Below are 14,850 nucleotides of genomic sequence, written 5' to 3' on the forward strand. Positions count from 1 at the left end.
CATCGAGGAACAAAAGTAGTTCTCGTGATGCGACAGGATATAAACAAGATAACTCAGCAGTGAACAGCAGAATCTGGAAATTTATTGTCAACTGTCTGCGTGTGCTTGTTAGAGAGTACTGTCTCATTTGGATCAAGGATCGAAAAAAGGTGGACGAGTACGCCGAAAAATATAGGAATGCCGTGAATGGTTCATCAAAATCTGGGAAACATACAAGAACCTTATACTAAAACATTTTGACTGGTGTCATGAAACCCTTCGTGCAGGAGTTTTGACTCGTGTGGAGGACAAAACTCCACAATTATACAACGAGATTTTTCAAGATGATGGATTGCCGTCGTGTGCTAGTAAAGTGATTGATTGTCCCCAAATGCTCTCCACTAACGCAACGGTGCGATTTATGTTATTATCGTCAAGTTTATAATTGATCAAAAACTTCAGAATTGCTCTTATCAAAAAGAAATCACTTTCCGAGAATACTGCATCAAAACACATTCTACTGTACATCACCAGCTACCGTCACCAATATTTGCTGAAATGATGCGTTTGTTGCCAAGCTGTTCAATGAGAGAGAACCTTTCAAGAGTGTAACCAATTTTATTTTTCTACAGAAACATTAAAACAACCATGTTATACAAAAGCAAGCGTCTTTAACGTGTACAAGAAGCCAATAAAATTATTGCGCCCCTGTTTTCGCGATGAATATCACTCAAGGACCTGTCTATCATCAGCTATAAAATAATGGAAATACCTAATTGTACATACGAAGTTCTCATGTATAAGCTCTAAGTCCTTTACCTTTCCTTTTCACACCTTGAATGAAAATATCAATACATGCAATATATTTCCTATTATTTTTAGTGTAAGTACCAGAAGAACTGGGAAAAAGATGCTGCAAATGAGCTTGACTTCACTACTCGCGGATTACCGCTCTATACTCTCTCCGCTGCGCCTCGATAGCGATCCTCTTTCAGCCAGCGGACAGTGATTTCCAGTTTCTCGCAAAGATGACCGCACCTTTTGAGGCGTCATGTCACGAACTGCGCGGCCCCTGCCGCCGGAGGTTTGAGTCCTCCCTCGGATAACATAAGTTAGTTTAAGTAGTGTGTAAGTCAAGGGACCGATGGCCTAAGCAGTTTGGTCCCTTAGGAACTCACACACATTTGAACATTTGTACGTAAGTTTTCCTTGCTCCGTGACGTCAGGTATTTGTAAGAAGTAGTTCAAAAATGGCTCTGAGCACTATGGGACTCAACATCTTAGGTCATAAGTCCCCTAGAACTTAGAACTACTTAAACCTAACTAACCTAAGGACATCACATACACCCATGCCCGAGGCAGGATTCGAACCTGCGACCGTAGCAGTCGCGCGGTTCCGGACTGCGCGCCTGGAACCGCGAGACCACCGCGGCCGGCAAGTAGTTCACTGCAGGGCAGTGACAGTGTGTAATACATCTGGTTCGCCGATCGTCTATGGCGCGACAACACAGCACTGAATTAGGATTCTGAAGTCCAGACTACAACCTCCTGCAACTGTCTGAGAAGCTTACTCCCACGTAACTGTAATTTCGTAGCTAAATTATGGTTTTCGACACATATTTCATGTTTGCTGAATTTACGGTTCATATTCAATAGCTCACTGAATGGGCGAGAGGTAGTGGCTATTAGCGAACATAGCTAACTTGCTATCGGGCAGCAGGCCTACGTAAATAAACTAGTCACCAACGAAAGTACACTATGGTTCATTGAAGTTCAGTTATAGTCCTCACATAATTTCGAAATCAAATGTTCAAAGCGAAAATGTTAAGAGTCCTAAACGGATGCTTGCCCGAAATACTGGAAGTTTCTGAGGCTATTTGTCACCCAGAATCCTAAAGCCAAAAACGTTTGCGCCGTGGCACTTTTCAGAAAGTTAGACAATGCTGCTAAGCGTCAAATGATCAAATGTGTGTGAAATCTTATGGGACTTAACTGCTAAGGTCATCAATCCCTAAGCTTACACACTATTTAACCTAAATTATCCTAAGGACAAACATATACACCCATGCCCGAGGGAGGACAGAACCTCCGCCGGGACCAGCCGCACAGTCCATGACTGCTGCACCCTAGACCGCACGGCTAATCCCGCGCTGCTGTAAGCGTCCAAAATCGCTCATGGCAAATTTTGTTTTCTTTAGCATTAAGATATTAACATAGTCTTCTCAAACTACAATAAATATGATTACGTATGGTGATTTACAAAAATAAACATGATTACTTGTGATCCTTTTCGAAGAAATCATTTTCGCTGTAAGTCTTACTTTTGGTTGCATAGTGACCATACGATCAATCAGAACTCTCATTTTGTCGCCACATATTTGTTGCGATATTTCGCCATGTTTAGGTGCTCAATCAAGCTAGCCATTACCTAGGTGCCCTAAGGCAGTTACGATTTCTTCCAGTGGAGTATCTACACGCCCGACTAACGTTGCGGCGGCTGTCGATTGGTTACCAGTACAGCTCCACTGGCCACCCACTGGCAGTTTACTTGCTGGCTACATAAGAGACTCATCTGTAGACAAGCCCCCTAGGCGGCCCCAGTTTACATATAATGTCGTGAGGTCACGGTTGGCAATAGGTGTTACTAGTTTTCGGGGAACTGCCGCAACGCTTAGAATTAGAGACGACAGCACGCTTCACATTTGCAACGGTCACTCCCACAGTCCGCATATTGGAGAGACGCAGGCTAATGAGGTTCTCACCCCTCTACTCCTCTGTCCTCCCCAACGAGCGCCTATTGGTAGCCGGACAACGAGAACGATATTGGCGACGGATGGAGCCTTATAGACTTTTTTCTGTCCATAGGGCCCACTTAGCCCCGATGCCGGCGGTTTAATTGCTTTTCACTTGCACGCGTCCGCTGCGTCCGGCAGTCAGGTCGATGTTGCTTGTTGTGGGGAGTGGCCCCTCCCCCACCCCTCCTCCCCAATGACTGCTCCCCCGTGGCGCGTAATGACCCCTGCAAGTGTACTGAGCCGGGCGGTCAATCAGGACCACTCGCTGCCGACAAGTGCCGCCCATCGGCTGCCTCTCGTGCTGCGGACGAGAGATAGCCGGCTTTTTTGTACACCTACGGCGGCGCAGCCGCGGCAACGTGCATCACAAATAGCAGGTAATAACGTTTGTCAATGGCAGACGGAAAGGAGAGTCTTTTTCATGTCGTTCATATATATGATCGTTTTCTAATGAAAGCTTTCTGATCACTGCTATCAGTTTCGTTATAACCTCCAGCTGCAAACAACGCTCCTCTCTGTGCGGTGTCCTTGACCTCACAAAACTGCGAGAATTTTGCATGCTACACTGTTATAAAAATGTAATTTTGCACACATTGCGTGAGTGGTAGTTTGGTTGATAATTACGGTCATTTTTGTGTCTGATGACAGGATAGTTTTGGTAGCTCGTATAACGGAAAATTCTCGCTTTGCAACTGTACTGGGCGTCATTTTTATTAGCTTGAAAACTGCCAGTATTGGGATGCTTGCCGCTATTTATATTTTTCTAATGTATTTACGTCACCTTTCAACGCCTGAACACAAACTCGCGACTGTAGTATCGAGGATAACTTTCGAAATGATCACTGGCGCCAGTAGCCAAGAGTATAAAGATGCGAAAGTTCTTTGCGTACCGTAAGAAGTCGGAAATTCTTGTGAGACAGACACTTTTCGGAAAGCAACAGATGGCCTGGAACCAGCCACGAGTCAGGTAAAGCTAGTTATCATTTACGATTTTCTTTCACTGTATGCTTATGTTTCGTACACACGATTTTCTTTCACTGTAGGCTTATGTTTCGTACTCCGAGCATTATTACCGGTATTGAAATGTGGTGTGTGTTTACACTGTGTATCAGTACCTCCCTTTTTCTCAGCAAATAGCCTGTATGAAAACTGCTGTATGCAACACGTGCTCTTTGAAATCATGTGTTGAGCATGGGTTTGAATAAATCTATCTTACACATATTTACCTGAGTTTTTAGGATACTTTCCTTACATTCATTCAAGACATCTGCGGCTAGTCGTTTAATTTATTTTCATCTGTGTCTCTGAAATCAAGGTCAAATACATGATCAAAAGTATCTGTAAACCGCATCTACATCTACAACTACATATGTATTCCGCAAGCCACATTTTCTTGTGTACCAGAGTCACTTCCCCCTTTTCCTGTTCCATTCGTGTATTTTTTCGTGGTGGTCTTTTCACGATATATACGTAATGAAAAGGAAAAAGGAACTTGTTGTCCCGTTCTATATTTTTCTCAATGAGTTCCGGTACAGGAGAATAATATTGAGTGTTTTCACTCGACAGAAATAAAACAGTGTGTAACAAGCAGGAGAGAATGGGCCAAACGGTGTCTATTTATTTATTTATTTATTTATTTATTTATTCATGTGTACCACGTTTCCCTGCATCCTTTCCCTTGGGCGACCTGGACTGTATTAATGAGAAATTATCTGAAAGAGCAGAAAGCTGTAGTCAGAGGTTGTAGCATTGCATGAGTAGAGTGGTTCTGTGGTAGGATAGTTCCAACCACTAAACACAAACAAGTTTGGCAAAGAAAGTGTCCAAGTCACGTTAGAGAGGTCGCGAAGACACGAGTATTGGCCGTGTCAGGTTGGCGAACCACCCCCTCCACCACCTTTTGAACAAACAACGGTTGGGCGATGTGGCCGCAGGTCCTCTTGTTGCTGGGTAGCGGCGCTGGGCAGACGTGGAAGACGCAGCTCTCGATTTATGGTAATATTAACAAAGTATTAGAATGTTTCAACATCTGTTCTTTACTAAAGTCTAGATGTAGAGATCAGGTGCGAGATTATCACGAAACCCCCATAAGAGAGTTTATTTTCGTAATTTGGTCAAACTTCAGTAAGAACTTTGCGTTTGTGCCTTGCTTAGGCACGCACCATTGGCCTGAAGCTCAGGGTCGTATTATAGCTCTCTGCATAATTGAAGTTAACTCTTTTAATGTATTTTAATGTGATGTTTATTCAACAGTAATATTTTGGGGGATTTTTTTGAATTTCTCAAATGTTTTCTTTGTGTACTTTGTTTACCGACACGTGGTCGGTTGGAGCAACCGCCACATTGGTAAAGTGCAGTTCCGGTCTGAAAATGTACAGTAGACGAGAGAATAACTATACAGTAGTGCGTGGGTGTAAGACAGGGAAGGAACAATCTTGTGTGTCGGTAGTTTTTTTGGATTTCTGTTGGCTAATGCAACTGGGACATATGTGTAGAATAGTATCAAAGTGATAAATAGTAAACGTTTCTTGTGCCCCCCGTAACTATTTGAGCCGGCCGGAGTGGACGAGCGGTTCTAAGCGCTTTAGCCTGGAACCGCACGACCGCTACGGTCGCTGGTTCGAATCCTCACTCGGGCATGGATGTGTGTGATGTTCTTAGGTTAGTTAGGTTTAAATAGTTCTAAGTTCTAGGGGACTGATGACCTCAGCTGTTAAGTCCCATGGTGCTCAGAGCCATTTGAACCATTTTTGAACTATTTGATTTGCTTACAATGAAGAGCGTTGCATAAAATATACGGTTTAAACTTTTGTATCTAGGAACAGTTCAGATTTTAATGCCCATTGATGGGATATAGCCTTGCAAAATTCTCCCGATGTATGATAGTAAATGTTCTTCCCCCCCTCTCATGCAATGTCTGCCACTGGACTTCGCTGAGCATCTGCATAAAGCTTTAATAAATAAACCTGTAGCGAAACGGGATGCTCTTCTTTGGATCTTCTATATTCTTTTCTATCAGTCCTGCCTCGTATGGATTCCATACTGTCTCTGTATTCGCAATATGTTACATTTGCTTATTTTGAGGGTCTGTTGCCACTCGGTGTACCAAACGTCGATTCTCTGCAGGTTCTCCTGGATTTCACTACACTTCTCTAGTGCCGCGACTTCTCTGTATACAAAACTGTCATCCGCGAAAAGCCTCATGGAACTTACGACGAAATCCACTGCGTCATTTATATACAATGTGGAAAGTAATGGTCCTTAACACTCTCCTGGAGGACACCAGAAGTTACATTTACTTCTGCAGACTTTTTTTCCGCTCAGAATGACATGCTGTGTTCTGTTTTCTAGAAACTCTTCAGTTACACTGTTTGTCTGATATGCCGCACATAAGTGACTGAAAACGTCTTGTTTCATTAAGTAACGTAACTATCCTGCGAACGGTCCGGACACTTGGATGATGTCGCCCAGGATACCGAGCAGCATACATAGCACACGCCCGTTGGGCACTTCGATCACAATAGCCATACATCAATACGATATCTACCTTTTCCGCAATTGGTAAACGGTCCATTTTAACACGGGTAATGTATCACGAAGCAAATACAGTCCGCACGAATATGTAATAAAAAATGAGGGTTCCTATTTTTTAAAAAACGCAGTTGATATCCGTTTGACCTATGGCAGCGCCATCTAGCGGGACAACCATAGCGCCATCTGGTTTCCCCCTTCAAGCTAGACAAGTTTCGTTCTTTGCAGTTTTTTCGTTTTACGCTTATTTCGCCGGCCGGAGTGGCCGAGCGGTTCTAAGCGCTACAGTTTGGAACCGCGCGACCTCTACGGTCGCAGGTTCGAATTCTGCCTCGGGCATGAATGTGTGTGGTGTCCTTATGTTAGTTAGGTTTAAGTAGTTCTAAGTTCTAGGGGACTGATCACCTCATAAGTTAAGTCCCATAGTACTGAGAGCCACTTGAACCATTTGAACGCTTATTTCGTGAGATATTTGTCCCGGTCACGAGGAATGAACCACGCTGTATATGCAGATTAATAATATTATAAAGGTTTTTTTATGAGTAACGCCGTGGCATTGGATTTCAGCGATATGCTTCTAGCAAAGTGTCAAGGTGATCTTAGAAGAATGCAATGAAATACAGCACAGGCTACAGTTATAAAAATTTCAGACAGCACCAGGTAATCCACAGCATTCAGGTTTGGGCGTTCGTTCCGTACGCACGTTTGAACTGCCTTTCGAACTTCCCGCGGAAGAAATCATAACAGCCTTCCGGCCTTACGGCGTGATTCACGGTCACATCGCAGAACGCTGGGCGCAGTTCAATATGTTTCTCGTTTTAAACGATGAAGATGACTGGGATGTTACTTTGGCAGACGGACCAGCACTGACAAGTGCGATGCATATCCACTGTCTCAAAATACTCCGCTCTACTGGTGGCTCGGTTGTTCTGTTGTCGCCATCGGCACTGTTTACAATGGATCGTATGGACACATCTGAGGCGCCGACGACATCAGCATGGAGCTACGATGTCGAGGACTCACCGGACCCGCGCAGGTGCTTCCGGCACCAGCGACGGAGCGGTAAACGCATGGCAGCAGCAGTGTATACCACAGACACCCATCCAGCGGCGCTTCTGCCTCTCCCCATCCAGTTGCCTACCATCGGGTTTCCCCCATACGGCGGCCACAGCTTAGGCGTATCGAGTGGCTAAGATTGACATCAACAACATTAATAGCCAGGTGAAACTCAAACTTCTGCGGGAAATGATTTGGACTTCTGACCTCGGCGTCACGCTACTTCAAGAGGTGCACTTGTTCGCCCTGCCAGATGTGGCCGGGCCGTTTACGCCCCTTGCGCCTTTCCTGATGGCGATCTTGGACGGGGAGTTACCGCGAATGTACGTGAGGGCATATCAGTTGAGCACGCCATGTACTTTCCGTCCGTCGTGACACGCACCATGGTGGCCACCCGCGTTATTCTGGCCACAGCAGGGACAGAGTTGGAGGACAGAGTTCGATTTTACTCTGAGGAGACCACCCCTCACTTTCTTGGATGCTACGAAGATTGTATCTTGGTGGCGACTTCAGTTGTGTTTTACATCGGAAAGAACGACACTTCAACTGCTGCCAGAAACTGTGCTTTGCTGTCAGCGAACATTCCCTCTGTGACACATGGGAGATTCGATATGGCGATGCACAAGGCTATACATATCAGACAGGCCACTCTTCGAGTCACCTGAATAGGATTTATGTCTCCCAGAGGCTATCCCTTGGCGTTCTCAGATCACCGTTCATACGTTAACACTATCCTCCTCCCACGGCAGGCGGTGTGGGGCAGTCGTGTGACGTGGAAGTTAAGAACCACGTACCACACCAGTCCCGACTGCGGCAGTTTTGACAGCATGCGAATGCCGGAATCTGGCATATACAACGAAGATGGAGTGGTGGCTGGAGCGCGCCATGGCTGGTATATGGCGAGTCTTGCAGTTTGGAGGAAGCTGTCTGCATGGAACCGCCGCACAACAGACATCCACTGCAATGTACTTCGTGACCTTGATAGGCAACCACCCTCTCCTACCGTTCAGATAGATCGCAATAGGACCAAGGCTCACATAGTTGCACTGACCTGTTGCAGATTGCAGGGAGTGGTCGTGAGAACTCGTCGTCAAGGTACGACGAAACAGGAATACCCCTCAATCCATCACATGGTGATTGACAATATCTATCGCTGACAACAACTGAGCTCGAAGCCCTTCACTTGTGGGGAGCATGGGGCCACCAGTCAGGCAGCTATCATGGCTGTATTTGTGGAACACTTTCGCCATATCTACCAGTACGATCAACATGGTTTGGAGCATGTTTCGTTCCACATCACTCACACCATGTCGGGCATCGAAACGGAAACCCTGATGCAGGACGTACCTTTGATGACGTCATAGACGAGACAGAAGAGGGTGCTCCAAACAAGTCGTCTGCCGTGGATGGTCTCCCTGTGGAATTTTACTGGGCTTTCTAGCATTAGGTGGCACCAAGGCTGACTGCGATGTTCCAAGGACTGTTGACGACTCAATGCCGACTGCAAGAAATGATGCTGTCGGATCCTTCCTAGTATAACGTTCACAGAAAAAAACGACGCCGGGTGGATCCGTCTACGCCCAGACGGCCACTTGTGAGTGTCGGACTGTGATTGCTCTAGCAACTGCGTACAATCTCCGTGCAACATTGGTGGCCGTCTATTTTGACAGCGCTTTTGGTCGGATCCGACATCGTTACCTCTTTGCTGTCAGGGAGCGGATGGGCTTCCCGGCCCGCTTCATTTTTACCGTACGACTTCTCTACGCCATCGCCCACTCCCTTGTCAGGCTAATGGTCGTTCAAAAGGCTCTAAGCACTGTGGAACTTAACATCTGAGGTCATCAGTCCCCTAGACTTTGAACTATTTAAACCTAACTTCCCTAAGGACATCCCACTCATCCATGCCCGAGGCAGGATTCGAACCTGCGACCATAACAGCAGGATGGTTCCGGACTGAAGCACCTAGAACCGCTCTGCCACAACGGCCGGCCCAGCTAATGGTCGTATCGCCGGTCCATAACGATCCGCGATCCTTACGTCAGGATGCACTCTATCGATGCTTCTCTACGCTCTCTCCCCGGAGCCATTTGTTGGAAGTCGCACGGCGCACTTGTCAGGATTCACCCTGTGGCAGAACATATTCCATTGTCGTGCCTATCTAGACGTCCTGTTGCTGCTGATACGTTCGTGGGAAGAGACGGCGCTTGTTCCTGATCTCATCTGCACGTACGGGAATATGGCAGGCATTGCCTTGAGTGTTGCCAAGTCTACGGCGCTGCCAATTGACAGAAGACTCACACGAGAAGTACTGGCGCATCTACCCTGCGTCCAGATCTTCCAAAACCTTGACATCATCTTTACATACACCGCCCGTTGCACCATAGCCCTCATACGGCGCCCCCTCCAGGTCACCCGCACCACCGTTCGGCAATATCGCCTCAGTTGCCTTAATGCCTTGCAACGTGTGGAATACCTGAACGTGCGTGTTGTTTCCACGTTGCTGTGAATAGCACAAATCTTTCCAATGTTGCCAGCGATTGGTCGCAGCCTGTAGGCCGCGTTGGGCTACTTCCTGACGGCTGTTAACATTTTCAAAGTTAAATATGGTACACTCACCCCAACTGCCCGGAAAGCTGGGGGATTTTGGCTCACCAACGCCAGGTGCGGCAGCCTTATACTGAACTTTATGAACAAATGGTGGTCGGCCACAGCGAACTCGCACACGCGGCAAGTCTTGGACATTTACACGCCGGCCTCCATCTCCCCGCTGGCGTCGGTAGGACATGAAGCGCCTCTGTTTGTGCATCTGGCTGTCTTTTTCGTGGAATTTATGTACAATGGACTCCCATGTACGCGCCCACCACGTCCAAAATAATTCAACATTCAACTACCGGGTGGCGTACCTTGCAGCAATGTTAAGATTAAGCATCCATTAACGAGACTGAAGTTAGATGTAGTGAGAATTACTGAACTTCAGTGGCAGGAGGAACATGACTTCTGGTCAGACGAATACGTGGTTATAAGCAGAAAGTCAAATAAGGGTAATGCAGGAGTGTATTTAATATTGAATAAGAAAATAGGAATACGGGTATCCTGCTATGAACAGCATAGTGAACACATTATCGTAGCCAAGATAGACACGCCACCACTGTAGCACAAGTTTACATGTCAACTAGCTCCGCAGATGATAAATACATTCCAAAATTCTATTATGAGATAAAAGAGATTATTAAAATAGTTAAAGGACGAAACTTTCATTGTGATAGAGGACTGTAATTCGATAGTAGGAAAAGGAAAAGAAGGAAAACTAGTGGGTGAATGTAGACTGGGAGAGAGGAATGAAAAGGGAAGCCGCCTGGTATAATTTTTCAGAGAGCATAATTTAATCATCGCTAACAATTTGTTTAAGAATATTAAAAGAAGGTCTTATACGTGGAAGAGACCTGGAGACACCAGAAGGTTTCACATGGATAGTACAATGGTCAGATAGAGATTTAGAAACCAGATTTTAAATTATAAGACATTTCCAGTGACAGATCACAATGTCTTAGTAATGAAATGTAGATTAAAACAGAAAAAATTAAGGAGATGGGACGTGAATGAGTTGAAAGTACCAGATGTTGTTGAGAGTTTCACAAGGAGCACTAGGCCACCGTTGACTAGAACAGTAAAAAGGAGTACAGTAGAAGATGAACGGTTAGTTTTAAGAGACGAAATAGTGAAGACAGCAGAGGATCAAATAGGGTAAAAACATAAGATCTAGCAGACATCATTGGATAGCTCAAGAGAAATTCAATTTCATTATGAACGGAGAAAATTTAAAAATGTAGTAAATGAAGCAGGCTAAAGGGTGTACAAACGGTTAAAAATGAAATTGACAGGAAGTGTAAAATAGCTATGCACAAACGGATAGAGGACAAATGTAAGGATTTAGAAGCATATTTCACTACGGAAAATTAAAAGAGGCTTTGGGAAAATAAGAGGTCAGAGGGAAAACCAATCCTAAACAAAGAAGAGGAAACTGAAAAGTGGAAGGAATACATAGAGCATCTACACAAGAGAGAAAGGGAAGTTGACGTAGATGAAGATGAGGTCGGAGATAGGATACTGCTAGAAGAATTTCACAAAGCTCTGAAAGATCTGAGTAGAAATATGAGCCCCTAGTAAACGTTATTCCTTCTAAACTACCGATAGCCTTGGGAAAACCAGCCATGTGGCGTGCTAGATGTATTAGACTGGTGAAGTACCATCAGACTTCAAGAAGAATGTAGTAATTCCAATTCCAAAGAAAGAAGTTTCTGAGAGGTGTGAATATTACCGAACTTTCAGTTTAATTAGGCATGGCTGACTAAGAGAAAACTTTTGAAATTCCGAAGGTAGCAGGGATAAAGTACAGATAGTGAAGGGCTCTTCAGAATTTGTACAGAAACCAGACAGCAGTTATAAGAGCCGATGGGCATCAAAGGAAGACAGTAGTTGAAAATGGAGTCTATCCCCGAGGTAAATCAATATGCACAATGAACAAGCATGAAAGGAAACCAAAGGAAAATCTGGAACAGGAATTGAAGTTTAGGAAGAATAAATAAAATCTTCGAAGTTTCCCGATCACATTGTAATTCTGTCAGACTTGGAGGAGCAGTTCAGTGGAGTGAACAGTGTCTTGAAAGGAGGCTATAACATGAACATCAACAAATAGAAAACAAAGATAATGGAATGTAATAGAATTAAATTTAGTAATGCTATGGGAATCAGATTAGGAACCGAGACAATTAAAGTAGTAGGTGAGTTTTGCTATTTGGGCAGTAAAATATCTGATGGCCAAGGTAGAGCGGATATAAAACGTAGACTGGTGTAAATAGCAAGAAAAGCGTTTGTGAAAAAGAGAAATCGGTTGACATCGGATATCGAGCAATTAGGAAGTACACCTGCAGTGTAACCGTGTGGAGTGAAAAATTGACATTAAACAGTTTAGATAAAAATTGGATAGAAGCTTTGGAAATGTTGTGCTGCAGAATATTGGATGGGCCCATCAAGTAACTAATGAGGAAGTACTGAATAGAATTGGGGAGACATAAAATTTGTGGCTCAACTTGACCAAAAGGAGGGATCGGTTGACAGGACACATTCTGAGACGTCAAGGAATCACCAATTTAGTAATATAGGGAAGCGTGGAGGCTAAAAATCGTAGAGGGAGACCAAGAGATGAATACAGTATGCAGATTCAGGAATATGTAGTTTCCAGTAGTTATTCCAAGATGACAAGGGTCGCATAAGATACAGTAGCACGGAGAATCCATCAAACTAGTCTTCGGACTCAAGCCCACAACAACAACAACAACAACGACAACAACAATAAGGTGGACGGCGGTGACGCACAACCTTCACCAGCCATACTTCCCGACATCAGTCCGAGCGGCATGGTATCAAGACGTGTGAGGAAACTTGTCACTAATCAGCGTTTACATGTAATTGCCTTAATGGACACTCCTTTATGCTCCACCTGTCACTTGGTGGACGATGATGCCATCGCCCGACCGGCGTCAGTGTTCCTCAGAGCCGTTCCATCCGTGTCGAACGGTGTACTTTCATTGGCCCAGAGAACGTCTCTTTCCCTGCAGCCAAGCCTCATGCTATAGTATGGGTCAATGGATGGACTGTCATCTACCATTACGGAGACAGGACAAACCAAGGCTCGGTCTTTGGACCCTCCTACAGAATAAGAATGCGGTGACTGAACGGCGTCCACTCTAACGCGCCTATTTTGTCACTTACCTTCGTGGGGTTTTGCGCGATCCCCCGCGCGGATGGAATGTGCTTGGCGTGGTCGGGTCGACTATTGTTGAGGTGCACTATGTTATTTCAGTCCACCGGCAAGCCCAGCAGCTGATGCCGCACTGTCCTTCTCTTCCATTTCCGCCTCCCCTTTCGTGGTTAATTTCCTTGACTGTCCCTTCTTGTCGACTTCCGGTTCGTTGGTAGTGTTGGGGACGCCGTGGCCAGGTCTCGTGTGATCTACCCCGGAATTAAACGTTTCAACAATAGCCTATATCCTATATTAAGGTGGTATCTGTTCTTTCGGACATGTGCAAAAGAACAGATACCATCTTCATATAGATAAGGCTTACCGGCCAATGATCTTCTTCAGTGTGGATGTAGTCACATTGCTCAAACTCTTACGGGAATCGGAAGATTGACTGCAGCAAGTAATGAGTATAGTGGGCAGGGTCACTGCAAATATAGTGTGTGGACAATAAGTTGGAAATGTGAGTCTCACGGGGAGCGTGCCAGAGATAAATCCTTTAGTTGCACTATCCTTTGTGTCCTCGATGGCTCAGTCGTATAGAGCGTCTGCTATGTAAATAGGAGATCCCGGGGCACACACTTTCAACTGTCCCCATTGATATTCATCATCGCCTGTAAGCAGCTAATGGTCTGGATTTCGTTGTAATTTCATTCTTCGAGAGCTCCGAAAGAACAGATACCACCTTCATATTGGATATGGGCTATTGCTGAAACGTTAAATTCAGTTCAATTCAATTTCGATGTCAGAAAGAAACGAATCCACATATCGAAGCCCTTTGTCGGTTACATCATCCATCTTCACTGTAATATTTACACTGTTGTCGTGCAGATAAATATACGTTGCTTAAACTGGATTATTTGGACATGTGTGGTAAGTTCCTATGAGACCCAACTGCTGAGGTCATCAGTCCGTAGGCTTACACACTGCTTAATCTAACTTAAACTAACTTACGCTAAGGACAACACACATACCCATGCCCGAGGGAGGACTCGAACCTCCGTCGGGGAGCCGTGCGAACTGTGGCAAGGCGCCCGTAGACCGCGCGGCTACCCGCACACAAACTGGATTATTCACAGTAAGTATCCAGTGTGTGCTAATGTGTCGAATGGAGACCGGGGCAGCACTAAACAGACCTACTCCAGTTTCACCCTGCACTACGTAACATTAGCAAGTAAAGGTCTGTGTTTGGCCCGTGTGCATACGAAACACTGATTTCTAGTATCAGTAAAGACAATAACCGATTAGATAAAGTTCCAAATGCTAAAGGATTATTAAATACCAGGACTGGCCTTTTTGTTGAAACCAGGTGCAATTCTAATAGGAATACCCCGGTATACGATGTTCGGATACCCATAATCATGAAAGTGCAACGTTAAAAGAGGCCATAAACCACATGAGTTTAGACTGATTGTAGCAGACTACTTTCTTTAACAGAAAATAATGGAACCTTTATGTCAAACTTCTATTTATCTTAGGCATCATTTTGTCGAATTGAAAGATCAGATAACTGCGGAAAGTTACTTGTAATACTGTGTTGTTCACTACAACGGACAACAGAACAATGATCTCAAAAAAATTTCTTTAATCTATAGGCAACAAGAAGGGATGCAAGATTAAAACCTAAAAGTGAAGTGAAGGGAGAAATCGTGAGCAAATTCAGTCTCCAAACAGTAACTAATCTACTTC

The 14,850-nt window shown here is 44.8% G+C and overlaps 1 protein-coding gene across 1 annotated transcript in view; it reads right to left on the bottom strand.

The window, feature by feature from the left end:
* Nucleotides 1-14,850, bottom strand: part of LOC126455015 (lachesin-like) — a 1,274,520-nt gene that overhangs the window by 355,840 nt on the left and 903,830 nt on the right. The gene's annotated exons all lie outside the window — the stretch shown is intronic.

The sequence above is a fragment of the Schistocerca serialis genome, chromosome 1 (genome assembly GCF_023864345.2).
Source record: "Schistocerca serialis cubense isolate TAMUIC-IGC-003099 chromosome 1, iqSchSeri2.2, whole genome shotgun sequence".
In the NCBI taxonomy this organism is placed as follows: Eukaryota; Metazoa; Arthropoda; class Insecta; order Orthoptera; family Acrididae; genus Schistocerca; species Schistocerca serialis.